The sequence below is a fragment of the Miniopterus schreibersii genome, assembly GCF_964146895.1.
Source record: "Miniopterus schreibersii genome assembly, chromosome: 17".
NCBI classification, from domain to species: domain Eukaryota; kingdom Metazoa; phylum Chordata; class Mammalia; order Chiroptera; family Miniopteridae; genus Miniopterus; species Miniopterus schreibersii.
In genome coordinates, this window is record NC_138117.1 from 383,057 (window position 1) to 398,946 (window position 15,890).

The window sequence follows — 15,890 nt, forward strand, 5'->3', positions numbered from 1 at the left end:
AGGCCAGCGCGGCGCGCCCGCCGCTTTCCCCGAGCCGCCGAGGCTGCGCGCTGGACGGAGACCCGCGGCTCTGCGCCCGGCCCGCGCCTCCTCGCCGCCCTCCCCGCGCCCGCCCCGCCGCCGGCCCCTGCCCTGGCCCCGCCCCCGAGCCCGGCCCCTCCCCTGGCCACGCCCCCGCCAAGACCCGCCCCACGCGTCCCAACCGCTCCCCCGCCCTCCCTGGCCCCGCCCCCCGCAGGCCCCACCCCCCCTCGCCCCGCCCCCACCCCTCCCTCCCTCCTCTCCCCGCTGCTCCCCCGCAGGAGATGCGGGAGCCGGGCGCCCTTCGGCCCCGGGCCCGGGTCTGGGGAGCGCGGTCGGCGGCCCGCTCGGCGCCGGGCGTGTCCTCGGCTGCGCGGCCTGACGAGGCCCGAGGGCGGCCCCGCACGTCGCGGCCTCGCCCCTGAGGAGGCGCCGCGAGCCCAGGTAAGGCCGCGGGCGCCGGGTCTGCGGGGTCGACCGGGCGGCCGCGCCTCCGACACGCTCCAGAGCCCGCGCCCGCGGACCTGCCGGGCCCGGGCGCCCGCGCCTCGTGGGCTCCGGGAGAGGCCATGGCGCCCGGGCGCCCGCGTGCCGGAGGCGCGGGCAGGGCGGGCTCCCGCTGGGCCTCACCGCGCCCGCCCGGCACCGACGCCCCGTCGCGCGGGCTCACCTGGGTGGTGGGTTCGGCCGGGGCCTCGGGAAGGCGCCCGTCGCGCCCCCTCAGTCGCGTCCCCCCTTCGCCCCTCCCGCCCTCGGTAACGAACCGCGGGGCACCGTGTCCGCGGGCGCTCGGGGGCTGCCCGTCCCCCCCGCGTGGGTGACCCCCCCTTTCAGGCGGCGCCGCCCCGCCGGGGCTGAGGCGCGGGGAGGAGCGACCGCACGGGGACCCGGGAGGACCTTCGCCGGGGAGCGCGGGCCCAGGGGTCGGGACCCCGGGAGTGTCGCCGCGTGAGGGGCACTGAGCCCACGTGGGGGCCACGTGGGGGGGCACGTGGGGGGCACGTGAGGCCACGTGGGGGCAGGCGGGAGCCGCCTTCAGGCCCCGCAGCCCCCGCTCCCCTCCCCGAGCTGCCTTCGCACAGTTTCAATACCTGCGCGGGCGCCTCCTGTGCTTCAGTTACTGCCCGTCATTAGCCGGCTGGAGACCAGCTTGGAGAGGACGGTGCGGAACTGCCCCGGCCGATGAGAGTGGGGATCAGGCCTGTTAGGAGAGCATGGGCTCACCTGTCGAAAGTTGTGTGCCATCAAGATTTGTTGTCCCATGTACTGTCTTAGGAAATAGTACTTCGAAATCTCTTCAATTAAAAACAAGATGGAAAAAGAAACCACTTAAAAAGTCCAAGTCCAAGAATTTAGAACACCTCACATTCTAATTTTTGTATTTTTAGTCTAAAAGCACCTAATAAGTTTTAAAAACAAACACTGCAGAAGTCTGTCTAATTACATAATAATGAATATTCTGCATGGGAAAACTAACATTTGGGGTCCATTTGATACTTTGTCCCCAAAAAGAAATCTCAGAAATACCCGATGTATTTGATGACACGGAGTCTGTTGTTATGAAGAGCCAGAGAAGTGCCCATTTTTGCAGTGAATGAACACAGTAACGTTTCTCAGCCATTCTGATTACATCCAGTCCTGATATTAAACATGATGCCATTTTAAAACTGATTGGTAAAATGATGCTTTTCCTGGTAATTAAATTCTTCACGTCAATTGGAAAAAGTATTCCTCACACTAGAATTATTAATAAATATAATATTAAAGTCAAGATTCAGAACACTTTTCTCAAACATTTTTCAGTCTAAAGTTACATCTTTATCCTTTAGCATTTATAAAACAGTGAAGTTATTTCAAAAAATTCCCAAGTCCCAACTGCTGTGGCTCATTTGGAGCATCAATTCCCAGTCAGGACACGTACCTAGGTTGTGGGTGGGTTCAGCTCCCGGGTGGGGAAGTTAAGGAAGGCAGCCAATGGATGTTCCCGCTCTCATCGATATTTCCCTCCCTCCGTGTCTCTGTGTCTCTCTGTGTCTTTCCCTCTCTTCCCCTCTCTCTAAAATCAATAAGTAAATCCTCGGGCAAGGATCTAAAAAAAGTTTCCAAGAAGGTTAAACTAATAACTTTCTGTGAAAAGTGCTGAAAAGTAAAACAAAAGGTGTAGACACTCAGCACACTCTCAGACTTAATACTGGAACACCTGACAAAGGGTCAGGGCAATAGGGGATTCGCTGCATTTTGAGCCGGCTGTTTCCATTGGTTAGAGATTTCTAGTGTTAAAATTCTCTAAGTTTTAGGAAGTCCTTTTGTTCTTAATATTACCTGTTTGTGTTACATTGGATGAGTCTAATTCTTATATCTAGACAATTTAAACTTTGTGGTTCTTTCAACAAACAAAAGGAGTTACCACCTTAAGGAGGTACCAGGGATTTGAAAGGTGAATACTTTGAAGACAGATGTGTCATCTTAAGTCTTTGGCATCTTCATTTACTTCCAGTTGGTTTTCAGACTCGGTGGCCCTCCTGAGAATCCACTTTACTTGGTCAGTATTCCCCTGCGTCCAAACAGACGCGGTCATTCAGGGCATGATGATCAGCAGCTGAAGTCTTTGGAAGTATCCTAAGCAGGGAAACTTGCTAGGAGCTCAGAGTGGAGTGGGTGGGGTAGGGGTTCTGGTGGTATTTGATGGCATTAGGCCTAGGGACTCGGGGTTAGCTGCATCATGCCTCACCCTCTGGGCCTCCTGTCCCAGGAGGCAGGTGCCCAGATAGATCTGTACACAGACAAGAAGGTAACGTGTGTTGTGTCTTCAAAGCTCTGATGAGCTGACTAGAGTGAGGCGAAAGGGGAGTCTTCCCCCTTTACTGCCCTCCATGTAACCTCACCGTGGGATGTTCTGGATCTAAGACACCTGGCTACCACTTTTTCATAAGAAGAGAAAAATTACATTCAGATGAAGTTACACTTTAGCCTTCAAATTGTACATATGGTTTATTATGTAGAAGGAGAGAGAGAAAACAATTTGCCTGAAAATCACCCACTTTGATCCCATGCTTTAAAAAAAGGAAGCTGGACAGTATTAAGTGCCTACTATTTCATTACCAAATATTTATAGCTTATTTATATGTAACATTTTCTTTTTTTCTCCTTTTTATAAAAATATGTTTTTTAATTAAATAGAAATTCATGTACCAAATAGGCATGGTAAAACATTCAAGAATTATAACAACATGAAAATGACCAGTAAGCCTTCCTGATTCTCCAGATCTCCAGTCCAGCTCCCCTAAGGCAACAGATAAACTTAACAAATATTTTATGTGCCATAACACTAGATCCCTGCTTTTGGTGTTCTAAGGGAGAGAGAAACCTAAACATACAATTACAGTCGAATGTGCTCTGACGGAAGTCCAGGGTGCTCTCAGATACTAGAGGAGAGGAGCATGCGTGGTACAAAATGAAAGAGAGAGACACCAAGTAAATTGCCTAAAGTCACAGTAGATGACAGAGACAGGATTCCTGAACCAAACTATTCGAATCAAAGCCCATATTCTTTCTGGGAATTGCTTGCAATTACCAGTAGGGTATTACACTTGGTTTCACTTCATATAATGCCTCAGGAGAGAAAATTAGTAGCCAGAGGGAATTTCCCAGCTACAAATAGACAGTGCTGGACAAAATATTATTAATAGATATTTCATGGGAAATTCCATTTTCCTTTGACATTTTCTTTGGCAGGTTTTTGAGAGTGTGGAAAGCTATGTTACTAGTCCCCTTTTAAAACTTTAAGCCCCTGAATTTAGCAGAATATTTTGAGCTAGATGTATGTACTAAGGTTTATGGATTTTTAAAGCAGAACACACATACATTTTTTTTCTGCTTTAAAAAGTGGCCATGTGAAAGAGGTAAGTTCAGTACGCTTTGTAGCATCCTGTTTGGGGCAGGCACAGACAACGCTGTGGAAGAGGCAGAGCAGTCCAGGTCATAAGAGGGCAGACGGCATGGAAACTTATGACTGAATCAGGGCTCCCACGTCAGCAGCTGGACAGGGGCCAGAGAGCACTAGAAGGTTAGTTGGGAAACAAGGACCACTCAGGAAGCATCTTCAGCTCAGTCTTCAAAATTGTAAAAAGAAATGGCAGTGCCTGCCCTGCCGCGGCAGCCTTGTTGGACAACTCCAGGGGGCGCTGTTCACACTGGGAGTGCTGCTCATGTGGAGTACATTATGAATGGGGCCTATGGCCTGCTTACCTCCTAGGATTGTTCTGAGTGGTTCAAGATATGCAATGACTATAAAAGGCCTTTATAAACCACAAAGCTGTCAAGATATGTAAATAATAAAAACCCTAGTTGCTATTTTCCTGGCAAGCCCTGCCCTTTGAGCAAAACACTCTTATCTAGTTTGAGAAAGAAGAACACAGCCCCTCTTGGCTGGGAACTGGCTGGCACTCAGGGTGAACCCACCAAGTCCTGTTGAATGTAAACCAGCCTCAGACAAGACCAGTTTGTGACTGCAGAGGAGCAAGAAAAAAATAAGACCACTTCACGATCATGTCCAAACCGAAAAGTGAGCAAACATTGCCCTTCCCCGCTGGCAGTGAGAACTGACTTCTTGACCAGCTACAGCTTGAGCTCGATTTCACTCCTCTCAGTGCCCAGATAAGATTTATTAAGATACCAATCAGAGAATTACCCCTGCTTCCAGATAGCATCCAATGCAGGGAAAATCCTCGTTTCCTCAGATACTCCAAAAATACCTAAGGCAAGCCCTAAACCTGTCCTCAGTTTTTCCTAATATCCCCCCCTTTAAAAAAAAATATATCTTCATTGATTTCAGGAAGAGAGAGAGAGAAACATCAATGATGAGAGAAAGTCATTGATCGGCTGCTTCCCGCATGCCCCCAACTGGGGGTCGGGCTCACAACCCCGGGCGTATGCCCTGACCGGGAATCAAACCTTGATCTCCTGGATCCTCGGTCAATGCTCAACGCTGAGCCCCGCCCCGCCAGGCCTACTATCCTCTCTTACTGAGAGGCCCGTGCTCCCCCACAGTTCACCTTTCTCCTGGAGGTGAGTCAGGAAACCAGGTCTCTAGACGGCGGACGTGGCCCTGGTGGTCTCCGGCTGGAGGACAGTGACAGGGCTGTGGAGCAGTTATTGCCCAGCCAGGAGCCCTCATATCTGCGTCTCGGCCACTTAATACCCACACATGATGCTCTAGATGCTGCCCTTTCTCATCTTGCAGGTGCAGACACTGAGGCACAGAGATTTAATTCCTTGTGTGAGTTCCCACAGCTAGTACGGGGCAGAGCCAGGATCTGAACCAAGGAAATCCTATTGCTGCATCTTGAATCTGTTCAACTTGCTCTCACGAAGTGAGACTTCTGAGAGAGGGACTGTGAATTATGTTACAGCTCAACACTGTTATATGAAGGATTATTTTACATGTGAGCAAGGGTATCTTTTAAAGAAGTTCAGTCTAGCAATCCAAGTACTGATGTGTCTCTAGTAACAGTTTACTAGTTTACTAAAGTTTTTACATACATCATTTTTATCACTTAAAATCTTCCTCATTATAATAACTTTGACGTGAGCTATATTGATATTAACTGACGCATTCTAGCTTTGGAATCAAGATCACATGAGTTAGAAGTCTCCTCCCTCAGGAACAAAAATGCATCACCTTGTTGGTATTACGGAATCTCGATGAGCCTTACTCACTTCCTTCATCTATTAAATAGCAAAAGAATACCTGCTTAAGGCTATTATGAGAATTAAACAGAATTATGTGTATAAAGTTATACACAATAAACATTAATTGCCTTTCTCAAAGAACTTGGGGCCTTGCCAATTTCAGTTTGAGTGAGAACTGTCAACTTTGTAGGAAGATTGTCAAGGCTGGCTTATGAGATACTGAAAAGTGATTTACAAATCAAGAACTACGTGGCCCTGCTTCAGTTCAAATGTGACCTCCATGAAGATGAGGGCCATTCCTGTTTTGGTTAGCAGTACCCAGGACAGTGTGATAATCCACTTGCTGTCACTGGAGGCCACAGAAGGATGTTGCTGCAGCCAGCAGAAGACTGCTGTCCTTAGGCTAAAAGCATGCAGAATTACTGGGCCTGCTCATTTCAAGTTTTAGTTTTTTCAAAGTTACAAGTTCACGTTTAAAAGTCATTGTAGTTCACGGAGGTAAAGTTATGAAAAAAGTACCGGATTTTAAAAAATCTTTGCAGCCAATATTCTAATAATTTTCTAAACTCTAGACTATAACCAGTGTAGTAGTATTTTCTTTCACCTATTTAGAAAATTAACATTTTATTAAATATTTAAAAATAAACCATGTACAACTGACAACATTGGATGGAAGATACTTTATTTCAAGCATAATTAGATATTAACCTAAGTTCCTCTTAGTAGATTTAGTCAAAACTGTCATCTGGTTAAGTGATTAAATGAATCTCCTTAAAAATTGACTATGAAATGGAAATACTAACTCCTCGTAGATGAAAGTGTTTAACACCCTACCAAATGCAATATTATTAAGACAACCTTGTGTTGTAACTGTGATTATTCCTATTGAGATAGGATGGGATTAATAAGTAGTATTCTTTACCCAAAGCTCAGAACCAACTGAGAAGTAAGCAAAAGAGCAGTGGGGATGGACCCCAAAGTGCGAACTTTGTCCTGAAATATGGAGAACCTGATTTAGAGCTGTTGGCAAGTGGGCTTACTAATCCTGTACCCACCTAATGCAGGAAGGACAGGACAGCCCAGCCTGCCCCACGAAGGCCGCCCGCTGTGTGCTACGTGGAGGAGTGGCCCGTGTTCTCAGAGTCAGGAAGCTCCAAAGAGAAAGGAAACAGAAAAGGACCAGCCACCGTGTCCCCAGACTTACGAGTCCGGTAAGACGCCCTCTTCTGTAGGATGGGGTGCAGGCTAGTGTGGAGAGGGCCGGTGTGCAGGCGGGCCGGTGTGGAAAGGGCCGGTGTGCAGGGCAGGCAGGTGTGGAGAGGGCCGGTGTGTGGGCAGGTCGGTGTGCGGGCAGGCAGGTATGTTATTCCAAGGAAAGGACTCTCCTCCTAGGATGAGATATCTGGAATGGGGGATGGTGGTAAAGGTTCTTTCTCCACAACTCCCATTTTAGCAGTGGGGAAGCTGAGCAGAGTACCAGCCTCAAGTAGAGGTGGGAGGACTGGGAGCAAACAGAGGCCTTGCTCATGAATCTGTGGAACCGTCTCCCAGAGTTGTAGTGAAAATGGATCCCATGCATGTAAAAGTGCAGCCAAGTAGCACACACTTGAAGCTTTCTTCATATTTGCTTTGTGATCTGGCCATGAACTCAAGTGGTGCATAAACCTAACTAAATGCCTGAGGCACCTACCTGGTCATTAAGATGCATGTATGTATGTGTATGACGCAGGTATTGGGTAGAAACACTGTGAAGAGATTCTGTGATGTTCACACTGCAGAGTGGAGGTGACTGCCCTGGCGGGTGTGGCTCAGTGGTTGAGAGTTGTCCCATGCACCAAGAGGTCCCCAGTTCAATTCCCATTCAGGGCACAGTAGGGGGCGTGCAGGAGGCCGTGGATTGATGTTGATGATGTTGAAGCATCAATGTTTCTATTTCTCTCCTTTCCTCTCTAAAATCAATAAAAATACATATTTTTTAAAAAGAGTGGAGGTGACTATAGAGGCAGGGACTGAGGAACAGACTCACAGTTATTCTGCGGAGTGAAAAATGCCTAGGAAACACCATGGGAAGAGGTTATGTGAAGGTGCAGGTCACAGGGAGGACCGCTGTCAGTTTACAGATGGGAGCGCAGCTGCTCCCAGAGACTTGTGGCACATTTTAGAGAGGGCTCCAGAGTCCCAGCATGGGAAGGTGTCTTTCAGGACCGCTGGTGGGCCACCCCTGGGGGTGAATGTTTTAAGAGTAGGTACCATACTATGAGTTTACAGTATCTTATCTGTAATTTGTGGGCAGGTGGGCAGAGGCTCTAGAAATCTCCACAATGTTTGCTGGGCCTTAGGCACTCATGTAAAATGTGTTAGGAGGATCATGCTTGGTTACTGCCTCCATTTTAGTGCCCACGGTGCCTACCTTTGCTGGAACCCTCTGTCCTCCTTCATGAGGGTCACGGTAGGAGTGAATGAGATGGTGCACCTGGAAGGGCTTCATGCACATGACGTATTCCCTAATGTGTGTTCTGAATCATGGCTCGGCTCTAAGGTTTCCTTTACTCTGGTTTCGTGTCATTCAAGGGTGAACGCTGTGCGGCACACAAAGGGAAACATAGCGCATTCCCTGCCTCCCAGGAGTTCCAAGAGAGGCTTAGCAATCTTTCCTCCCTTAGATGGTTTCCTGTTGGTGTACTTTTAAAAATTACTCTTCTGCGAGGAATGTCTCTGCACTGACTAACATGAGACAGGCGGGTCAGGTCATGGGATGTAACACTTTCATTCACACAATGCAGCATGTTATGTCACACATCAAAATTGGCAGATGTGCAGAGAGTAGCCCAACTGGCTTTTTGGATCTGGCTGTGCAGTGGGTTTTGGTCTATTTTCCTCCTGTGCCTGCCGTAACTTGCACTTGTTTATGTAACCTCGTGTCTGACATCTAAACTCTTAACAGCTGAACACTGCGGCTTTGAAGGCAGTTGAGTCACAAGCTGATCAAGGAGTCATTTTCTGATGCAGTTCTCTCTCCCTAAATGTCGCAGCAGGGAAGAATCCCAGAGCCCCCTTTGGCCTGTCTCCCTTCCCAGCAGTAACACAGTACGACAGACTGGCCGCTAGGTCTATGGGGTGCTTGCTTTGACCGCCAAGCTTCCCCATCCTACAGACAGAGCCTATGTTACTGCTCGGAAAGCACAGAGGGTCATCTGACCACAAAAGCACCGATGGACTGGTTTCATTAGCCAGGCCCTAAAAACAAAACAGCTGGGTAACAAGAGGATGCTTGTTGATCCAAGAGGTAAAAATTCCCGAGGAATTGCATGCTAATTTGAAAAGATAAATACAGCTGCCCATCCCCTGGTGATGCCGTGGAGCCTGGGGTGGGGATGAGGGCTACGGGCAGGCGTGGTGTGAGCCAGGGCCCTGGGCAGGGTGGGCCTGCTACTCGGGTGGATCCCCGGCCCCGGGGTGAATGACAGGCTCTGTGAGGCTTCTCAGTTCTGTAGTAGGTTCTCACCCACGATGGGCAGACGTATAAGAAGAATATGAAGCTTCCACACTAAGCCTTTGATGCTTAGCATGGAGTAGGTTCACAGAGACCAAAGGAGCCATTTTTTAAGACAATGAGAAAATTGCCAAAGTAGCTTTACTTGGAGGGTGGGCAGAGTAGAGGGGTTTTATCCTGGCTCCTACCTGTGCCCAGAGAAGATGCCTAGTTTACTGTATGGTCTTTGGGGTCAGTAAAGATAGTCTTATGTACATGGATGGATCTGCGCATTACATGTGCGTAATATATGCCACATGTATGCATCTATGTTACACACATGTAACTATCCATTATTGGTATATTACATGCACGTATCTATATTTTACACACATGCACCTGTATATTATAGTTATTTATAATGTTATCTATATCTGTATATTACACGTGTAGGTAGTATGTTACATGTGTACCTATATATCTCAGGCATATATAGATTACATGCACATATTACATGAATGCATCTATATATCATGCATATAATTTATATATTATACATTACATGCATGTATCGACCTCTTATATTCACTCAAAGGTGTGCATTGTATACAATTTAGAAAAATCAAAGGGGATATAGTGAGGCTGGTCTCCATGCTGTTTCCCTCCCAGAAGGTGAGTTACAAGGTCACGCTCTCACTTCTCCTTTCCTTGTTCTAGCTGATGACCCTCCCCAAGCCTGAATGGTTAATTTAACCTGTGTACCTGTGTTTCAAAGCCTCGGTGCTTTACCTGGTCTCCGTCATCTTTTCCAGTTCTCACCCCTGCGTGAACCCATCCCCACCTCCAATGTGTCATTCACACTCCTCATTCTCTGGTCTGTCCAGAATCGCTGTGTCTTTGAGACTGAGGTTAGACCCCTTTCTCCTGGCTGTGCCTCACTGATTCATTCTTCTCTGAACTCCTAGGTGTCTATGAACTGGGTTATTTGAGCTCCTGTTTTCAGTATTCCAAAAACGATGCCAAAATACATTACATAAAATATTAAGTTGCATCATTTTGGCTACAGCGATATAAATCCCCAAAGAGGCAAAGGGGTTAGCTCAGAGCTCTCAGACATTACAGTTAGAAATGTGCCATTCATTAATGAAAAAAAATTCACATAAAAAATTTTTCAAAGTAAGATCCCTGGGGGAAGAGAGTAAAATGAGTGTGTGATGGGGAGAAGCTGCCAACCACTGAATTCACACACTAGTGCTGAATTATGTGGGGAAGTGCTTGAGAGCATGACCTTGCAGTCAGGCAGGCCTGAGGTTGACTATCTGGGTGACTTTGTGCAGCTCATTACCTTCCAGAGCCTTGGTTCTCAGCAAAGAAACAAGTCCAGGTGAGCAGAGCACTCAGCACAGTGCCTGCCATGCAGCAAATGCTCAAGAACGTTATGTGCCGCTGCTGTGTTCTATCTTTGCACGGTTGTGTGGTTTGTCTTCCGGGGTGGGCAGAACAGTTGCCCTTTTCCCCTCTGAAGGTCCATGTCCTAAGCCCTGGAACCTCTGCATACAACCTTACATGGCAAAGGGGACTTTGCAGGTACAGTTAAATCAAGGATCTCAAACCAGGGAGATTATCTGGGCTATACTGGTGGACCCAGTGTCACTCCAAGGGTCCTCAGCAGGTGGCGGAGGAAGTCAGGAGGGTTCCAGCAGAGAGGCAAAGCCTATAAACTGTCCTTTCTAGTAGAGAAGGGAAACCAGATGAGTCACAAGCCGGCTCTCTTCCTGAATGCAGTTTTCCACTATAGTACAAGTTAAAAATACTGGGGAATTCCCAGTGTTACTGCTAACTGGCAAGAAATTCAACCATGTCCTAGTTAGGGTTTCCCCCTCCGTGTCCCTGCCTCCCTCCTGTAATTAGTCTGTTTATAAGACCGACAGTAACCCCCTCTCTGTCCCAAGCACACAGTGTGTGCCAGGGATTGTGCTATTTCACCCTCACAAAATTCCTCTGACCCTAAGAGGAAACAAGGGGCCTGTTTTTCAAACTTCTGCTCATTAATCTCAGTGGATCCTGAAGTCATTTTGGTGGGGAGTGACTGGCAGTTTTAAACAATAAAATGCAGTAGAAAATATCCCTGGTTTCAAATACATATATATACACACACACACACACACACACACACACACACACACGTGTGTGTGTGTGTGTGTGTGTGTGTGTGTGTGTGTGTGTGTGCTGGGTTGTGTTGTAGAACGTATATCTTAATAAGGTCACAGTAAAAGATAGTTCTTACAGTGGGTTATACTTAACAGTTTAAAACCCACCAGCAAAGTGGTCAAGAGCACAGGCTCCAGCAGAGGGCTACTTGGCCCCAATTCTGTATCCTACCAGCTGTGTGGTCTTGAGCATGGTGCTTATTCTGTCTGTATGTTCCCTCATCTCTTTGGTCCCGTCTCACCAGGTCCTTTGAGGACTAAATGGGTTAATCCAAGTGAAGCACCCTGAACGGTGCCTCAGTAACGAGCGTCCAGTTTATGTTACATGGTCAGCAAGTGGCGCAGCTCTGCAGATTCCTGCTCTGTCTCATAAAGTATAGCCTGGAGTCTGAAATCCAAGGCAACTTCATGCTGTTTAAGTATTGTGTCAATGTCTTAAAAAAATTCAGCCCTACTTGGTGTTCAGTTCTTTGAGTGTTTGCTAAAATACATAACAAGGCTCTATTGCTTTCATAGGCTCTGAGATTTAAGAATTTAATAAGCAAATGATTCTCTTAAGTTTTAGGTAAGTCTTGATAAAACTATTCTGAGCCTTTAGACTATTAATTTTAATATTCAGCCAATATCCAATGTAAAATGAATTCCACATCTCCTCTGATTTGCTTGCTGTAGGTTGGTTTTGTTGCTTATTAAGGCTCTAAGATTCAGGAAGGGTGAGAATGCAGCCTCCCTGCCAGCACCTGGCTGGTGTCTGAGCCAGCAGGGGAAGGAGGGACACACACCCAGCACCAGCCAGCACCTCACACCCGTTTCCTCATCTCAGCAGTGGCAGTCTTCCATTTGTTGCTTGGTTTGATCGTGTCTGTGGCATGTGGCCCTGCTGCCTTAGAGAAGGGAAATAAACAGTGCCAATACATCCCTGACAGAGAGGTGTCCCCTCACCTTTTCTTGAAGACTATGGTTTTTCTTTCACTATTTATTTACTTATTTATATTTGATTTTTTTTTTTTTTAGAGCAGGTTGAGTTTCACATCAAAAATTAAGCTGAAGGTAAAGTGATTTCCAAACATCCCCTGCCCCCCACCCCATGCACAGCCTCTCCCATCATCAACACCCCCAATGGATAGTACATTTGTGCCAGTCAAAGAACCTATATCAGCAACTCAGAGTCCACAGTTTATTACAGTTTACGCTATGTTACAGGTCACTCTTGGTGTTGTACATCCTGTTGGTTTGAGCAAGTGTGTAATGACATGGGTTCATCAGTATAGTGTCTACAGAGTATTTTCACTGCCCTAAAAATACTCTGCACTCCCCCTACCTCTGGACCCCCAGCTCCTGACAACCACTGATATCTTACTGTCTCTATAGTTGTGTCTTTTCCAGAAGGTCATAGAGTTGGAATCATACAGTACGAAGACCTTTCAGTTTACACTATGTTACAGGTCACTCTTGGTGTTGTACATCCTGTTGGTTGTACAGGAAGAAGCAAGGCTTCTTCCACTTAGCAATGTGCATTTATGGTTCCTTCTGATCTCTTTGTGGCTTGATTGCTCATTTCTTTTTAGTGCTGAATAAGAACCATCATCTGGATGGGCCGCATTATGTGTCCACTCGCCTACCGGAGGACACACACCCTGGTAGCATCCAAGGTTTGGGAATTATGAATAAAGCTGCTTTATATGTCTGTGTGCTGGGTTTTCTGTGGACCTAAGTTTTCAGCTCCTTTGGTAAATACCAAGGAGGGAGATTGCTGGATGGTGAGGTAAGAGCATGTTTAGTTTTATAAGCACCTGCAAAACCCTCTTCCTAAGTGACTGCTCTCTAAGTGTGTGAATGACCCCTGAGGTCAGCAGTGGCCTAAATGAACCAGCACGTGCATGTGGTCACTTAGTGCGGCGGTTCTGCAAGACACCCTGTGGGCCTGGCATTAACCTCTTGGCACAGGATTCCAGCAGGTGTCCCCACGCTCTGCGGCCCACTTCTGAGGGACCTGTGAAGGGCCCGGAGGAGCTGATGTGGGCCCCCTTGGTCTGTAGTGTAGGAGCTGACGTGGGCTCTGCAGTGAGGACAGGGAGCAGCCTCACCAGGGTACACATGGAGGACCCTGATCCTCTGGAATATGCAGGTGACTGTTGGCTTTGTGAGAAGGAAAATCAGAAGTGGGCTGGCCTTTCCGGGGAGCTTAGCGTTCCTTCTGCCAAACACCTACCCTCACAGACCTGCCTTCTCAGGGAAGGGACATTTCATTGGACCACAGATACCATGAGAGGAAAGGAGTGAAAAGCCAGGGCCCATGCTGGTGGTCCTTGGGGACAGCTCTCCTGGACAGGTGGACGGGAAGGCGTCCAGAGCCGTGTGCAGCAGGTATTCATGGGGATCACCAGCGAGAATGACTTTACCTGCACCAGGGTCTCTCCTGTGACTCCTCAGAGCTTCTCTTTGGTGGCCCTGTCCTGGAGGTGTGTGCGCAGCACTGGAGACCTGGGGCCTCTCAGGTATCCAGAGTCTCTGGCCCTGCCCCTTCTTACTGGAGCCGAAGGTTTCCAGGTGATTCACGCACTCGAGAAAGCTTGAGAGGCACCATGTCGAGGACACACAACCCGTACCTCCTGCTAGAGGATGGTCAGTGGCCAGGATTTCCTAATTAAACGCCGTCATTAGTATGAGAGAACAGACTGAAGGCTTCAGAGAGCTAACGTCCTGTAGCACAACGTGTGATCCACGCTGGTGACTCAGACACAAGGAGAGGAGGAGGTATGAAGGTACTGGGGTCACAAACACCTCGCTGTTCTCAGAGGGTGCCTGCTGTGCCGGTGCAGCTGTAAACAATTGTGTTTCCTTTGTCCTCAGCGGCGTGTCTGACTCATCGGGGAGGCTGCACATGTATAACCAGTTCCGTCTTAATGATCCAGTTCAGAAAAGACTAGACGGCCGCCTAGTTCCTCCCTTAGTCAGGCCTCCAGCGATCGAGACTCGGGCGCAGGCAGGTGCCCCACATTCCCTGGCTGCTAACAGCACTTTTGGAGGCAAAAAGACAAGGATACCAGAGCCCATTCGAGCCCATGAATTGTAGGTGTGTCTTTTACAAGGATTTGCGTTCCTGGGACAGCATGTTGTCATCTCTGTTTGCTTTATATTTCTGGCTTGGATTCGAGCCCTTGTTTGAGCAAAGTCAAGTGGAGAAGCTGAGGCGTTGTCCAGCCCTCGTCTCTGCAACCAGAGGCACAGGCTGTTCTCACGCCCCCTCTGGAGTGACAGGTGGATCCAGTTCAGGCCACAGGTCAGGTGAACGGGCATCGTTTTCGACCAACTTGACTGAAAAGTTACATGTCTGAATCTGCGGAAATGGTCTGCCCTTTCCGAGAGGCACCAGCCAGGGGAGGCACGGGGGGCGCTGAGAACCCAGAGGGTTCCTGACGCCCTGAAGAAGAGCCAGAGCCCTGAGGCTCCCTCCACACAAGGGGCCCCCAGGCGCTTCCTCCTTCACTGTCCTTTGACCAAACATCTTAAAAAAGAGAGGGGGGGAGAGAGAATCCCTGAGCCCTACGCCAGCCACCGCCCTCCGTCCTGGGATTGCACAGAGGTTTCTCAGACGGGTTCCCTGCAAGGCGTTGCTGGTGTTCCTGGTCGGTGGGTCTACGAGGCCTTTCCCCTCCTGTTTTCTCAAACCTTTCTGTGTCTCCAGTGTCCCCACTGGGAAGAAGAGACTCCTTAACGCAGGTGGGCCCAGGCGGCCCTATCCTTGGAATAAGTGTCACGCGTGCCCCCTACTGGCCATTATGCAGAAAACACCCAAAACGAAGCTGGAAAACAGGAGAGGAGGGGCAGGGAGCACTGCTCCCCAAGAGGATGTTCCCACCGCACAGCGGGCGGACCTGGCTCCAGCCGCACCTGCAAGGAATCTGCAGGTGGAGATGGGACCTGGGTTTGGAGTAACAACAGGTGATTCCTTGGTCGCTGACATTGGAGAACCATCAGCTGGGACTAGACTGAAACCAAACTTTTCCTGCCCCTGATGGACTGTGGAACTGAGCTGCCTGCTCTCCCCCAACACTGCTGTCTCCGGCCAGCAGTCCCCTTACTGTGCGTGTAGCCCCTCCTCTCCCGGGTGCCATGGAGAACTCTGTGCCCTGACCTGCTTTAGTATCATATTAAAGATGTAAAAGGTGTCTTACATTTCTTTTTAAGTTTTTCTCCACTAAACTTCACAAAGCACTTTCACATACCTTATTTCATTGGTCTTCTAAGTTTACTTTCCATGGACTTCCTTCAAAGACACAGGGCAGAGTTTTATTCCATTTCAAGATGCATCTCCTGCCCCATATACAGGAGGGTGTGTGATAAAATAGAAGAAAATCCCATTCTGCCGCAGAGCAAATCAGCACGCGGCTTGAACTGCATGTGAGTCAGGGTGTACCCATACATGGATTTGACCTCTAGATGACCGGGAGTTCTGACATGCACCTCTCCTGGAGGCTCCTAGATTGTAGTTT

The 15,890-nt window shown here is 48.6% G+C and overlaps 1 long non-coding RNA gene across 1 annotated transcript; it reads left to right on the forward strand.

Annotated features, from left to right (window-relative positions):
• The first annotated feature begins 271 nt into the window (after positions 1-271).
• Positions 272-15,572, forward strand: LOC308546854. The gene is made up of 3 exons (XR_013997410.1): positions 272-465; positions 6,777-6,923; positions 14,248-15,572. It is a non-coding gene; the product is annotated as an uncharacterized lncRNA (long non-coding RNA).
• Positions 15,573-15,890: the final 318 nt, after the last annotated feature.